The sequence below is a fragment of the Rhinolophus hipposideros genome (genome assembly GCF_964194185.1).
Source record: "Rhinolophus hipposideros genome assembly, chromosome: 25".
In the NCBI taxonomy this organism is placed as follows: domain Eukaryota; kingdom Metazoa; phylum Chordata; class Mammalia; order Chiroptera; family Rhinolophidae; genus Rhinolophus; species Rhinolophus hipposideros.
Window position 1 is genome coordinate 22206473 of NC_138071.1, and position 15722 is coordinate 22222194.

Consider the following 15722-nt stretch of genomic DNA (forward strand, 5'->3'; position numbering starts at 1 on the left):
CAGGACCATAATACCTCCCCTCCCACCCCCAGCCTATTCCCCAATTATCTCTCTCTACCTAGCAGTTAGCAGAATCCCAAAATGGAAGGAACATGGGTCCCTCAATTTCCACGCATAAGGCCCCCCACTGAACACCCAGTTGGACTGTTATATGTGTGAAATAAACCTTGATTATGTTAAGCCCCTAAGATTTGAGGGCTTATCTGTTCTAGCAGCTAGAGTCCCCCACGTAATGCCACAAGCCCATGCATAGTGCTATTACTGTTAGGTTCGTGCAAAAGTCATTGCGGTTTAAAAGAAAAATAATTGCAGAAACCACAATTGCTTTTGCACCAACCTAATATCATCATTTTCAAACGAGGATCTCCAAGCAGATAAGTAATTCTCCCAGGGCCACAACTAGTAACTGCTAGAGTCAGGATTCAAGCCCAAACCCCTCAGACCGGAGCCCATGCTGGCCGGAGCCTAGTGGGCTCCCTGTGAAGGATTGTGCGGATTGAATGAGTTCAGGCATCCTCACTGCTAGCCTGGTGACTGACTCCACCCTTCCACCCCCACCCCGCTCAGTGCTAAACACAGGCAGCTGTTGTTACATATTGTGTGGGTGTCCCGTGGACCTTCACAGGCTTCTTTCAATCCCACCCTGTCACCTTCCTACTGCCCTCCTCCCATGCTGACCCTGGCTCACTAACACCTCTTATGTGTCTGACCGTCTATAGGGAATGTATTAGCTACCGTTCTGCCCTCCTATGTGCGTGTGTGCGTGTGTGTATGTGTGCGATTCTAAGTGTATATTGAGGTTCCTCGTGCACACGGGGGCAATGTCTGCTTGTGGAGTGAGTCTGATTGCAATGCAGTCAACGTAGGCGTCTGTCCTGCTCCAGGTTTTTGTCACCAGCTTGAAAGAACCTCTTCATAGGTATGTGAGTCAAATTGGAGGATGAAGCAACGTTGGGGGAATAGCTAACACGATAGAAGACAGAACCGAGATTCTAAATGTTCTCAACAGGCTGGAAGGATGGGCCAGAGCGAAGAAGAAATTTAATAGAGAAAAACAAATAACACGATCTTAGAGGAAAAAAACCTGAAAGGTCGGTGACGGGAGCCTCTGATTAAATCCTTGACTGGATGGATTTTCCCCCTCCGGAGTTTTGCTATTCTAGTCACACCTGCTTCTATCTGGTTATCTCTGGATGTGTGGAGAAATTACCTTATCTATTTAAAAATCTTGTTAAAGTCCACGTAAATGGGTTAGCTTAGATTTTTAAACCCCAAGCCCTTAAAGCAGATACATCAGAAGCAGACTTGTACCTAATCTGATTGTGTGATTTTTGCTTCAGAAAATGGTTAGTGAATAAACTTCAGCGTTGTTTGTTATTGACTGGTGCAGTGATTCTGATGGGGAAACCACTGTAAATCTACAGTTTCACTGGTCATTTTGTTTACTGCTGTCACCTGATGAAAAGGAGCCACAAAAAAGGGCACTAGAACCCTAGAAGGCAAGTAATTAGAACCAATTTACTCGTTTTCTATATGAGAGAAATGTTCCTAGGTTTGATTCTCGTAAAGTAGCTAAAACCTAAGGCCCTCCAGAATGTTAAGAGCTTTAAGAGATTCAGGGCAAACAAGTTCCACTCAAGTTTAGGGAAAAACAAAACGTTAGATTAAATAATGAGTGGCAATATGGTCGCTAATAATTAAAACAACTGTCGTAAATCAGAGTTGCTAGGAATGCTTATTAAAATGTTGATTCTCTGGTCCTGCCCTGGACAGGACAAAGCCTGGTAACTTGCATTTTAATAAGGTCCTAACATGGTTTGTCTGTACATGTGAGCCTCTGGATTACAGAGAAAAATAGCAAGATATTCCTATTTCTTCATCTTTAGCTTCTCTTCCTTTCTCCGATTTATAGGTTTTTATCTTCTCTGTTTAGCCTTTTCTCCTCCCTTACCTTCTTTTCCCCTCCTCTTCTCTCTTTTTCTTTTTTGAATCATGTTTGCTCAGCTCCCTTCCTAGACATGAGTAGCATGTGTCAGCAGTAAAACCTGGGGAATTAGGAAGAGATCCTAGAAATAGGTCAGTGTAGGACACACTTCCTGGACAAATTAAACAGAGCACAGGTAACATCCTTATCCCTTCCTGATGACTCAGGTGGGCAGTGTTCCAGGTAAGATGGGGTTGGAGGAGCTTTCCAGGTTGACTACAATTTGAGGTCAGCCTGGTTTCTCCTCAACTTTACAGATTCAGACACTTTATCTTTTTGGTTCACTGGGAGCAATCACGCATTGCAAAGTAGAGTCACCCTGTAGCATTCACAAGAGAATAAAGACAAAACCAGAGTGCCACTGCATTCCTTTTCTACAAGGGACAATCCTTTGTATCAGAGATGGGACAGGTACTCGCTAATCCTGTTGCTTCTTCCTGGGCATGTGGGATGATTATATTACCCAGCCTCCCTTGCAGGTAGGTGGAACCATGTGTTTGAGTTCTAGTCAATGGAATGTGGGTGGAGATGATGTATGCCACTGTCAGACCTGGCCATAAAATGCCCTAAGTGCTGGAAGTGAAGAATTCTGCAAAGGAGGAGACACACAATGGGAGGGGCTTGGGTCCTTGAGTCACCACATGGAAGGGTACCACCAGGAGAAATGCCTGATTCACAGCGGACTGTGATGGGGGCAAGAAGTAAACTTTTGTTGTGTTAAGACACCAACCTTTCGTGATTGCTTACTTCATGTGTTAGCATTAGTAGAGCTCTCTGTGTGAAAAGTAACTTGTTTCCCCTGTTCCAAATACTCTCGTCCCCACACCAAGGTACTTGAGAAACCCTGTTCTCAGAGGCTTGCTTGGTGTGCACGAAATCCAGGTAGTTTATGTAGGCTACAGTACAACTTAAGCGAGCACTTCTGCCTTCATTTAGGAGGTCCTGGAAAGGAATTAATGGAAGCAAGTTGAGGGGAGGCGTTAGAACGGTCATTCTCCAAGCATAGGAGAAGCCTTCCCTGATTACCATCTAAAGTAGGAAGCCCCTACCTGGTGATTCCCTTTCATAGTGTGCGATTGTTTTTCTTTGTGGCACTTATCATTACCTGTAGGCCCATATTCATGTACTGCCATTTCTTTAATGTTATCTAGCTCTCTAGAGGATAAGCTCCCTGAGGGACAGGACCGTGTCTGTTTTGTCACAACTGCATGGAGAATGCCTGGCACATAATAGACACTCCGTAAATATTCAATGGATGCAAGAATGAAAGAGCATGTGAAGGAAGGAAGGCAGGAACCAGGGAGCTGGGCAGCAGTGTGCTCAGCCAAGCTCAGGACCCAAGCCTCCTGACTCCTGCTGTCAGCCCTCCTCCCAATCCTGCTTTGTGCTTCCCCAAAGCTGTTAATCACCTCGCTGACAGGCAGGGTCATCCAGGGAAGTAAAAGAGGAAAAGAAAAATGAGGTATGGGAGGATGGAATGGAGAATCTCGGCTCTTTCAGCAGCCACTATTCCTTATTTCTCGCTGGACTATTGGCACCTTTAAAAGCCTTGGCTGTCCTCCCCAACCTTCCCACTCAATCACAAACCACAGTGCCTAGAAAAAAATTAAGGGGGGAAAATCAATGTGCTAAATCATCCCTGGGCTCAGTAGCAATTTCCCTGTAGCTTCCCTCTGCTGGCCACAGAACTAAGCTTTCCAGGCCTCTCCCTCAACTTGACTTGAGGAGTGGAGAATTTGCATGTTAAAAATAGGCTCCTTCCTCCTCCTCAACCCATTCCCAGCCTGGAGCAGACAAAGAAGGAAGCCTCTGGGACTGTCCTGCGTTCCCAGCTCTGATTCTCTGTCCTGGGGTCTCATCAACCCTTTCATGCTATTTACTCTCTACTCAGCCCCTTTGCCCCCCCAACTCTGTCTCTGTCTCACTTACCTAGCCACTGGCCATTCACAAGTCACCTTGTGAGCCCTTCTCTTTTAGGTGTGTAGGAAGTGAAAGGGAAATGGGAGGATTATTATCTGAGTGTACATGGTTGAGTTGAGAACAGAATCATATTTGGAAAATATTAAGATGACTTATTTTCATGTCTCCTGTAAATCATATTACTTTCCGTTCTCCCCCCACCCCCACCCCGCCCCAAGTCTGAGCCACGAGTTTACTGTCCCAGGGAAGGAGAAGGTGGGGAGAACAAAGAGGCCACCAATTACCTTTCAGTATCACAGCTCACTCGACCTCTTAATCAAGAGCTTGGTCTTGAAATCTAGGCTTTGTCAAAAAAGAGGAGGGATTTCTAAATTCTAGAACTCCTCCTCTAACATAGCAAGAGCCACGTCTGCTTGGGTAAATGGGTGAGTTTTAGAAAAATGGAGGTCCATGTCAGAGAGAAGACCTATCCAGTGAGTGCTAAAAAGAAGGGTATGAAGGGTGAGGGGAGACTGAGCTGGCATGGGAGGTCAGATAAGTTCTTGTTACTCCTTTCTAGGGGTAGAATTGGTGTGTGTGTGTGTGTGTGTGGAGGAGGAGGAGGAGGAGGAGGAGGAGGAGGAGGAGGAGGAGGAGGAAGACAGGAAAGAGGAACAATAGAGAAACAGGCAGCTACGGGGGAACCTGTGAATATGGTGGGCTCGTGGCACATGTACCTGTGCACACCTTAGAGGCAGCTACCAGCTCCCTGGTGAAGTCAAGGAGACAAAAGGAGCAGTCGTAAGGCATGAAGGAGCCTGAGGCAGCGCTTCTGACCTCCCATGCCGGCTCAGGAAGAGCAGAGCATCTAGACATTCTTGCCTGGCCCAGAGAGGGTGCTGGGAGTGCTGGGAACAGACCGAAGCTTGGGGTTGGCAGAAGGCACTGCCATGGGGAGACCTCGAGGCCAGGACAAATGGGTGGGGCCTGTCCTCTCTCTTAGTCCCCTTTGCAGATTCCTCTTTATCTCTAAATTGTGGGATTCCTTTCTGAACTAAACTTCCTTGGTAATATCATCCAGTGTCACCGCTTTAACTACTTCCCATCTCACCTATTACTATGAGTGGGGCCTTCCTGACCACGCGATATGAAATAACTGCCTCGCCCTGCACTCCCCACTTCCCTTAACCCACCTTTCCACCCGTGTTACTCAGCTGTCCCTGATGTTGCCTTTTAGGAGTCTGTTTAGCTGTCACACGTTCGTCATAATGTGAGGTCTGTGGGGTCAGAGGGCAAGGAGTCTGCCCATTGCTATATATCCAGCACCTAGAACACTGCCTGGTACATTAAAAGGACTTGAGCAATATTTTTGGAATGAAATGATTCAGTGAAGACTTCCCGCCCCCCCCTCCCCCACCCCACCATCTCTGCCACCATAAGGCCCTGAATACTCTCTACCTTCCCACTCACCATCCTTGAAGGGAACGAGGTGTGGAAGAAATCTGAGCAACTGAGTTTTCCACCGCAAAGAGGCTGAGTGATATATAAATGTGTGTGTGTATACATATATACTGTGAAACTGTACACCGATTATGTTTTAATTTTGTTTCTCTTCATAGTTACCCAGTAGGATGGGGTGCTGCTGCAGGTCAGTTATAGAAAATTTAAACTGCTGTATTGTCTTGTCCCATCTAAATGAATGTAGGAATAAGCACATTTCTGCACACGCAGAATCTGAGTGGCTCATCACATGAGTTCCAGGGCACATGTGACCACCTGCCTTTGTGTGTGATGCTGGAGAGGACACAACACATGAAACAGAGTCCCCTTCTGCAAAAGCTGTCAAATGAGTTGGGGTGCTGGGATACATATTATATAATTTGGAGATGTCCTTGTGAACGCATGTGGCCCGATTCAGTGATACGTAACCACAAAATCTTTCAACAAGGGTGGCCTGGAGGAGGTTGCACACTCCTCTGTGCTGGGTTGTAGAGGGACCAGCTGAGAAGTGACGGCCCCCAGTAGCAGATCTTGGTTACATAACTGAAGGGGCCAGGCTTGGAGCAGGTGAGGGGACGCGTGACTTCCCAGAATTCACTTGGGAGGCGGTCCTCAGAACAGCTGCTGCGAGGAAAGCCTGAGTAACCCTCACAGGGGTTGAAAAGGATCTGGGCACCATAAGTTGCTGTACTTGAAGGAAAGGAAGGCACGTCTGCAGTCTCGCAGGAAAGGAATCCGTGCTTTGGACTGCGTATCTGGAGCGTGTGGGCATCTCGACCAACACGAGCTACCTAGTATTTGTTACGGGATGTCTAGACATCACTATTCTGACACACGCTCAGTTTTCTGTCTTCTATAATGAAGGTATTACTCTTTGAGCAACAGATGTGGACTGCACACTAAGCCTGTCCCTTGTCCTCTGTGACAGGTGACTGATTTCAAGGAGCTGACTTTCTAATCAGCGCTACACTTACATTTTCATGTGGATGTGTGACCTGTACAAGCCAAGCTTCTCCCACAGATCCCAGCTAATGGGAAGCAGTGCTACGCGGTTCCTGTGTTAGGATCCATTGCTGAGGAACCAATTACCGCAAAACTTAGTGACTTAAAAGAGCAAACATCTATTGTCTCATGATTTCTGTGGGTCAGGAATCTGGGAGTGGTTTGGCTAGTGCATCGAGGTGCCAGCTCGGTGGCTGTCTCGTCTGAAGGCTCAAAGGACCCCTTGGAAGCTCACCAGTGTGGCTGTTTGAGGCCTCAGCAGATCTGCTTCCAAACTCGGTCACGTGGGCCTCTCCACAGGGCAGCCCTGTGACACGAGATCAAGAGGTAAAAATATGGAATAAGGAACAACAGTACCACAAGCATGTCATCTCTAAAAACCTTTTGATTGAAGCATAACACAGGTAGGAACAGTGCACACATCTAACCTGTACGGTTCAATGAATTTTCATAAAGTGGACACACCCATGTAACGACCCAAGTCAAAGAACATGACCCAGAAGCATCCAGAAACCCTAGTCCTCCGCCCGGGCATCACCATTCTTCTTTCTCCCGAAATGTAGCCACTACCTTGAGGTCTAGCCCCACATTTGCCTATTTTGGTTTTTGGGTTATTTTTTTTCTCTCTCCAGCTTTTTTGAGGTAACTGACACAATTGCCTGTTCGTAACCTTTATATAAATGGAATCTTGCCGTATTAATTCTTTTGTGTCTGGCTTCTTGTTTACCATTATGTTTGTGAGGTCCATTTAAGCTGTAGCATGAAGCTATGACTCATTTATTTCATTGCTATAAAGGATTCTGTTTTATGACTAATGCCGCAGTATACAACATATAACAATATATCCTGCCATTGATGTACATTTGGGTTATTTCCAGCTTTGGGCTCTACACATCCTTCTGCATGTCTCTGATGCTCATGCATTTCTGCTGGCCCTGGGGATAGAAGAATGGTCTGCAAAGATGTCTGCACCCTTCTCCCTAGAACCTAGGAATATGTTGCACGTCATGGCAAAAGGGAGTGAGGGTAGCAAATGGAAGTACATTTGCTAATCGGCTGAACTTAAAATAGGAAGATTATCCTGGACGATTTGATTGGACCCTGTGTAATCACAGAGGTCCTTCAATGTGGAAGAGAGGGGCATCAGAGGAGGTCAGAGTGATGTGATATGAGAACTCGTCCACGGACTGTGGGTGGTCTCTAGAAGCTGAAGTGGTCCAATGATCAATGAACACAGCCTTACTAACACTGTGATTTTAGCCCAGGAGACCCGTTCAAACTTCTGAGCTGCAGAACCAGAAGATTATATAGTTGTTGCTGTAAGCCACGAAGTTTGTAGAACTTTGTTATTGCAGCAATCGAAAATTAATACGATGATGTCCTTATCAGTAGAATCACTGCTATGTCCACATTCATCTTCTGCGGATATTTCAACCAGTTTTCCACTGTGGTTGTACCTGTTTTACTCCCTCCAGGAATGTGTGAGTGGTCCCATTGCTCCACGTCTTTGCCAAGGGCTGGTGTCATCCATCTTTTAATTATGGGCGTTCTGTTAAGGCATCTCATTTCTATTTCAACTTGAGTGTTTCTCTTATTACTCAGGAGGGTGAGTACCTTTTCATATCATTATTGGCTATTTGGGTCCTGTCTTTTGTAAAATGCCTGATCGAATCTCTTGCCACGTGGTTCCTTTTTGCTGTTATGATAAAGGAAGAATAGAATGTGGAACATAGCTCTCCAGCTCTCTATTCATGAAACCATTCTACACTCTGAAGTCATGAAATTGGGATTTTATTTAATGTGTTATGAGACTTTTTTCTTATTCTTTTTTAAAAATAACTAGACGCAGAATCTAGACTGTATATCACAGTATGGCCATTTGAGTGACTTTATAACACAGATTCATGGAATTATAGATATATACGGGTATGGGACAATGAAAAGAAATGCCACAACTATTAAAGTCACTAACAAATATTTTTAAAAACAGTACTCATAAATGCCAACAGATAATTAGGATATTATTTATAGATTAATAATTTCTGCATGCGGCTATTTCACTCCAAAGATCCGCAAGGAGTGTATCAGGACAGGTTTGGATATTGATTATTGTGATCAAAATATTTTGTTTAGCTGATAACACTTCTAAAATAAATCATACGGTCGGTGAGTCATACAATCCATTCCAGAATGCTCTGCTACTTGTTAGGAAATTTTTATTTAATGTAAGCACTTTCATTATTGTAGGTTTTTATTGCACACAGTTCAGTTCTGAGTCTTGGGCAATTGTTATGATAAGGTTACTAGTCAAGAATGCAGATAAAGAACAGCAATTCAATAATTAAAAGGCAACCAAGAGTGCAATCTGTTGAGCAGCAGAAAAATCAGATCTGAACATACATGAAGGTGGGCTGAAAGCCAAAACTATCAATGCAAAATATGATTGTTTCCAATGGCGAACCAATATGTGTTGGGGCTCCCATGTTACCAAGGGGATTTCGTAAGATAATCAGAACAACAGTATTGAAAATCCTGATTTTCATCTTCCCCCTAATTCGTAGACCACCTCCTCTCAGAATTCCCTTCTTAAGATTTTTATCGTTTTATTAAACCAGGCTCTATTTCTCCATCTTCCTGTTTATTCCTTCCCTCATTCACTACCATTTCTACCTTCCACGTGGCTCTCCATGCTCAAAAACAGCAAGTTTCTGGCAAGGATCCTGTCTTTTTCTTTTTTGCCTGTTTACCTCTGCTTCCATCAGCCTAGTTCAAGCCACAATTTCCCGCTTTGCTTCCTGTGGACCCCTGGTCTCTCTACATCTATTCTTGTCCCACCGTATCCTACCCTACACTACCGTGTCTTACAAAGTCTCCACACTCAGCCGGAGTGATCTTGTTGTTACACACATGTGATTCCTGTACCTAACATGGCCTGAAATGCCCTGCCTCGTCTGGCTCCGCCCTGCCTCACCAGGCGCTTCTAGAACCTCTCTCTCTCATTCTCTGTGCTCCACCTTTCAGATCCTAAGACACGCTGTGCTCCTTTCCACCTCAGAGCCTTTGCACACGCTGTTCCCTCTGAGTCTGGAAAGCTCTCTACTGACCTCCAACCCCTTCTGCCTGACTCTGCCACCAGTTCTTCAGGTGTGAACCTAAACATCCCTTCTACAGATCAGCCCTCCAAGCAATTCTACCCTAGCCCTATCATGTACTGTTAATTCTCAGCAACCTTTATTTATCCTTCCTAGTACTTACCACAACTATGACATTTTAACTGTATAACTCATCTATCCCTTCCACTTTATCGAGTGCCAGCTGTGTGCCTGTATTATTACATTGCAAACGCCACCATAACACAGTACCACAGACTGGGTGTCTTAAACAACAGAAATTGATCTTCTCAGAGTTCTGGAGGCTGGAAATAAAAAATCAAAGTGCTGACAGGGTTGGTTTCTCCCAGGGTTGGTTTCTCCTGAGCCTGCAGACGGCTGTCTTCTCCCTGTGTCCTCATGTGGCCTTTCCTACATGTGCGTACATATCTCTGTCCTAATCTCCTCTTCTTCTAAGGACACCAGTCATACTAGATTAGGGCTCAATTTCTAGGGCCTCATTTAACCTTAATTACCTCGTTAAAGTCCTGTTATGGATTGAATGTTGATGTCCCCCCACCCCCAAATTCATATGTTGAAAGCTAATCCCCAAGGTGATGGTGTTAGGAGGGGGGACTTTTTGAGGTGATTAGGTCACGAGGGTGGGGCCCTCATGAAAGGGGTTAGTGCCCTTATAAGAACAGACCAGGGAACTAGCTCTCTTTCTGCCAAGTGAGGACAATGAGAAGTCAGCAGTCTACAGCCCAGAAGAGGGCTCTCCCCAGAACCCAACCATGCCGGTACCCTGGTCTTACACTTCCAACCTCCAGAATGGTGAGAAGTCAATTTCTGTTGTTTATAAGCTACCTAGTATATAGCAGTTTGAGCTAAGAGAAGGCCCTGTCTCCAAATACAGTCACATTGTGGATTAGGGTTTCAACATATGAATTTGAGGAGAACTTAATTCAGTCATAACAATGCTCAATAGTGAATATATGTTGATGAACAAGACAGCCAAGGTCCCTGTCAAAGAGCTTATAATCTAGGTGGCCCAGGGGAATGGGAATGAATGAATGAATACAAGAAAAGGAATGAATGAATACATATTCCTGAGAAGTACTTAAAGGAAAAAATGGGGCACAATGGGAGAAAAGGGTGAAGTACCAACTGTAGACTAAGGAGTAGGGAAGTCTTCTTTGAGATGTTTTGAAGTTCACATCTGAAGGCTGAGAAGAAGCTAGCCATGTAAACGTCTTCACATATGCTGTTCCCTCTGCCAGGGGCAGGCAGTTACGTGGGAAAGAGTTTGGCATGTTTAAGAAGAATGAAGGAAGCCAGGATGGTTAGAATGCAGTGAGTGAGGGAAGCGTAACTGAAGGCAAAGAGGAGAGGTAGGCAGGGCTTAGATTTCACAGGCCCTGGAGGCCTTGATAAAGATGTAAGGATTCCTAGGACCTTGGGGAGCAGGATAGCTGTGACACAACTGTTTTTGTATGGAGAATGGGCTGTATGGAGGCATACGTGAAAGCAGGATTTGCAATTAGGCTATTTCCAATGAATTGCATGAGGGGACTTGTAATGGTTTGGATTAGCATGGTGAAGGTGGACCTAGAGGAAAAGCCGGTTAGAGAGGAAAAGACACAGTTCAGTTTTGGACATTCTCATTTGAGATGTTTGTGGGACATTCAAGCAGATGTGGCCAGTGGTCATTTATACCACCTGGGAGTTAAAAGATGAGGTATAGGCTAGAGAAGTAGTGATCTCATCTGACCTCAGGGTTAAGTTGTAAAGTCAGCATAAGGCCAAAGCATAAACAATTAGAAGTTATCTTTGCAAAACTCGGATATCTCTTGTTCCTGAACGTTTGGAAGCTCAAAGGCAGGATTCACTTCTTTTTCTCTTTGTGTTGTGGCCACTACTCCCATCTCCCCTCCCCCCAACAATATCTTCTCTGGGTTAGTGGAAACCAATGCCTGGTTTGTGCAAATGGGTCAAACGGAAAAATATTTTTTTCTTGGACAAGTGGGTAGCGTTGAAATCACTATTCACATAATACAGCGTTAGTGTATAAACCCTCAATTTCAGTGTATAAACCCAATCATCAGCAAACACATAGCTTTAAAATTTATGGGAATGGATAAGGTCTCTTAGGAGGAGAGTGAAGCAAAATGAAGGCTGTATTAGTTTCCTAGGGCTGCCACGAGCAAGTACCACAGACTAGGTGGCTTAAAACGATAGAAATTTATTCTGTCACAGTTCTGGAGGCTGGAAATCTGAAATCAAGGTGTCGTCAGGGCCGTGCTCCCCGGGAAACCTGCAGGTCAGGATACTACTTTGCCTCATCCAGCTTCAGGTGTTTGCTGGCCAACTTTGGCTTATAGAAGCATCTCTTCAATCTCTGCCTCTGTTGTCACAGCCTTCCTCCCCTTATGTGTTATGTCTTCACGTGCTCCATCTTTCCTGTGTGTCTTTCTCTTTTAAGGACACCAACCATATTGGATGAAGGGTCAGTCCTATTTCATTATGAACTCATTTTAACTAATTAAAGACCCTATTTCCAATAAGCACACATTCTGAGGTATTCGGGGGTTAGGACTTCAACACCTTTTGAGGGACACAAATCTATAATGACATCTATCCATGGTTACAAGACTCTATAGAATGATTTCACGGCCCTAAAAATCCCCTGTGTTCCACCTCATCTCTTCCTTCCCGCCAACCTCTTCATCTCCTTCTTCCTCTCCTCCTTCCTCTCCTCCTTCTTCATCTCCTCCTTCCCGCCAACCACTGGCAACTCAAATCCTTTTACTGTTTCCAGAACGTTGTCTATTCCAGGTGTCATATGGCTGGAATCGTATGGCATGTAGCCATTCAGCTTGGGCTTCTTTCACTTTGTAATAGGCTTTTAAAGTTCTTCCATGTCATTTCATTGGTAACTTATTTTTCGATTGTTGAGTAATATTCCATGATACATGTATTCCCAACACACTTTTTATCTAAAAAGAAAAAAAAGCCAAAGACTACCTTGTATGAGAGTTAACTACCAAGAGCTGCACTAAAGAGAAAAAGAAAGTCTAAAGGATAGTTTGATAATGTGGGTGGGCCGGGCAGGGAAGTCACACGCCTAGTCATGTTACCTTCACGCACATGATGTGTATTGGAGGAAAGAGGGATTATGTGCTGGCTGTAAACATAAGAGCCACAGTATCCCCCTCTGCTCCCTCCTGGGAACACAGCTTAGCTGCCAGCAGCTTGTGCCCCAGAGATCAGGGCCTGAGCAGTTACCCTGAGTTTTGGTACCGAAGCTTGGTACTGATGGTAGACTAAGGAAAAGATGGTCAAGTCCTGTATCTCTCAAACCACATCACTCCTAGCTGTATGCTTGACACCGAAGAGCATGCAATAGATGCTTGAATGAATGTTTGAAGAAACAGAGGACAGGCCTCATACTTGGGGACTTAGGGAAGGTGCAAGGAGGAGGCAGAAAGATCTGGTCATTAATGGTCTTGTGAGAAGGCCCTGGAGATACTATTGCTGGACCCAAGACCCTCTTTACAAACTGCTGAGCACTGCAGAGGGACTGTTGGCATTAGATTCAAGCCAAGACAGCCCCGATAATAAAGGCAATAACAGCCTGGTGCCAGCCAACAAACCCAGAGGAAAAGAGCCTGTGCGATTTCATCCCCAGTTCTCTTTCGACGGCCGGATCTTCAGCGCCATCTAGTGGTGCATTTTTCAGGCTGACTGCCCCACCAAAGCAAGACACCCAGGGCTTCATGCCCTGGTTTCAACCCAGAAGGATTAGAGCCTGCTTCTTAAAGTTCAAGATAAGAGACCACGTGCATATAATGAATACATCGAGAGCTTTAGCACTAACGTCACGTATTTTAAGTCTCAGAATTTAATCTCATCAATTACATACGCAATTAGTGCGGGATTTAGTATTTGTGCTAATCATTTTTTTAAAGTTTGGGATATTGGGCAATTTGGGGCAATGAGGCCAAGATCAAAAGTTAAATCTGTGCAAAAGAAGTGCAGAAACGAGAAGTGGAAAAGAGACTCTGACCTGGCCCCTACATCCAGGCATTTCCGTTTCACAATTAAAGCAAGTAAGGCTCCATAAATGCCCAAGGTCAAATGTCTACCAAAAGAGGTAAGAACCTGACTGGGTGCAGTGTTTGTTTCCTTTTGCTGTGCTGCTTCAAAATGCCCCCCTTTTGTTCAATATTTGCCTTGTTTTGCTCCAATTACATTTATATTCTTCTACCAAGGAGCCAGTCATCTTTATTCTATTCTATACTCACAAACTATTCTCCTAAAGGTTTGGGTTGCTCTGTCCCTCACCCAGGAACTAGAATTCTGGAGAATTTTCACAGTGTGGATGGCATTTTATTACCCCGATCTCATGTTATAATATGGAAGATATTTCCTCTCCTAGGATCCGTCTGGTTTATTGAAAGGTCTCATTTACATGTGTCCAATCTGATAGTAGTAGATGCAGTAGATATAAAAGGTCACAACAAGGAAGAGATTTTAAACATAAATACCATAAGAACACCATATTTTTTCTCTGGGGAAACAGAGTAGTCTAAAGAAGTATCTGTGTGCATAAAAGAAGTAAACAGACCAAAGTGAATGTTAAAAGAATTTGTAGATAATTTTCTGTGATAGAAATTCTGACTGGGAGCATCTATTCCCACAAGCAGATTTCATCTGAGAGGCCACATATGAGGCTATTTATGGTGATATGAGTGTTATATCAATTTTTCTGAGGTGTTGCCTCTATTTTATTGTTAATAAATTGATAGAAAACAAGCATGGCACAGGTGCAGGGTCTAGGAAAATAACTGGAGAATGATTTTAGGAACAAGAAAAGGTTAAGTATTCCATTGATGTCAAACAGCTCCGTTCCGCCATCTGTTTTCACCTGTTCCCCATCATCCCTCTCCTTAAAACCACATTTTCTTTTTTAAAGCACTGTCCTCACTGTGTCTCCTATCCATCAATAGCCTGTGCCTTGTAGTTTACCAAGTCGTGCTCTTGACTTCAAGGAACAAAAATCTGACTCCAACTCAATTGAACAGTAAGGGACTTTATCATTTCACATGATAGGATGTCCAAAGTTTGAGCAAGCTGCAGGCAAAGTATAACCATTTGGCTCAATGATGTCATCAAGGACCTTTGAGATTCTTTCCATCTTTTCTTTCCATCTTTTCCCTCCTGTCCATCTTTTCCCTCCTGTCCTCTGTAAGTTTGCCCCAGGCTGCCTCCCTTCATGGCTGAACAGTGGTTATAACAGTTTCAGGTATTGTGCACACCTATGATCCTATCGAAGAGAAAAAATGGGACCATCTATCTTTTAAAAACAAACAAACACAGCTTCATTGAGATATAATTCACATACCATACAATTCTCCCATTTAAAATTTGTAATTCAATGGTTTTGGGTATATTCAGTGTTCTGCAGTCATCACCGCCACCAATTTTAGAACATTTCATCACTCCAAATCCTACTTTCATTTCTTGCTTTATGGTTTCTTCCTTCATCTTCAAAGCCAGCAGTGTTCTCTCTCTCTCTTTTTCTCTCTCTCTCATCTGTGGTCTCCTTGTTATAAGGACCCCTGTGATTACATTGGACCCATCTGGGTAATGCAGGATAAACTTCCTTTCTCAAAAGCCTTAACTTAATCATAGCTGTGAAGTACTAATAGGGTCCAGGGATGAAAAGATGGACATCTTTGGGGCAGGGGGGTGTCATTATGCTGTCTACCGCACTGTGGTAATCCGACGGATTGTGGATCGTGTGGATCCTAATTCGTGTGTCTCTCCCGGCTGCCAGCGAGAATATCGTGGTATGACTCCTCTATCTATGGCTCCGTGGGTGTTCCTTTTTGGCCTCACCATGTCCTGCGTTCTTATGTGGGGAGCGGGACCAGAGACCCCGCATGACACCCCGCATGACCATCTCCATACCATTTGGGGATGGAGGGCTGGTGGGAGGAGGACAGAGAATTGGAACTGCTGTCTGGTGGTCAGCATTGGACCTGGCTTCTCTGGAGCTTTCTTGCTTTCTACAATCCATTCCCTATATTGTGGCCAGAGAGATGTTTAAAAGGTAAACCAGATGACATTGTTCTGAATCCCCTCAGCATTCTCCTATCCCATTTGGTATAATGTCTGAACTCCTTCCCAGCATGGCCTACCTGACCCACCTCTCCAGCTTCATCACTACCACTCAGTCCTTGTCT

The 15722-nt window shown here is 44.5% G+C and overlaps 1 protein-coding gene across 1 annotated transcript in view; it reads left to right on the top strand.

Moving 5' to 3' along the window:
• The window catches only part of AGK (acylglycerol kinase), a 98157-nt gene that overhangs the window by 7875 nt on the left and 74560 nt on the right, over nt 1-15722 (top strand). The window lies entirely within an intron of this gene.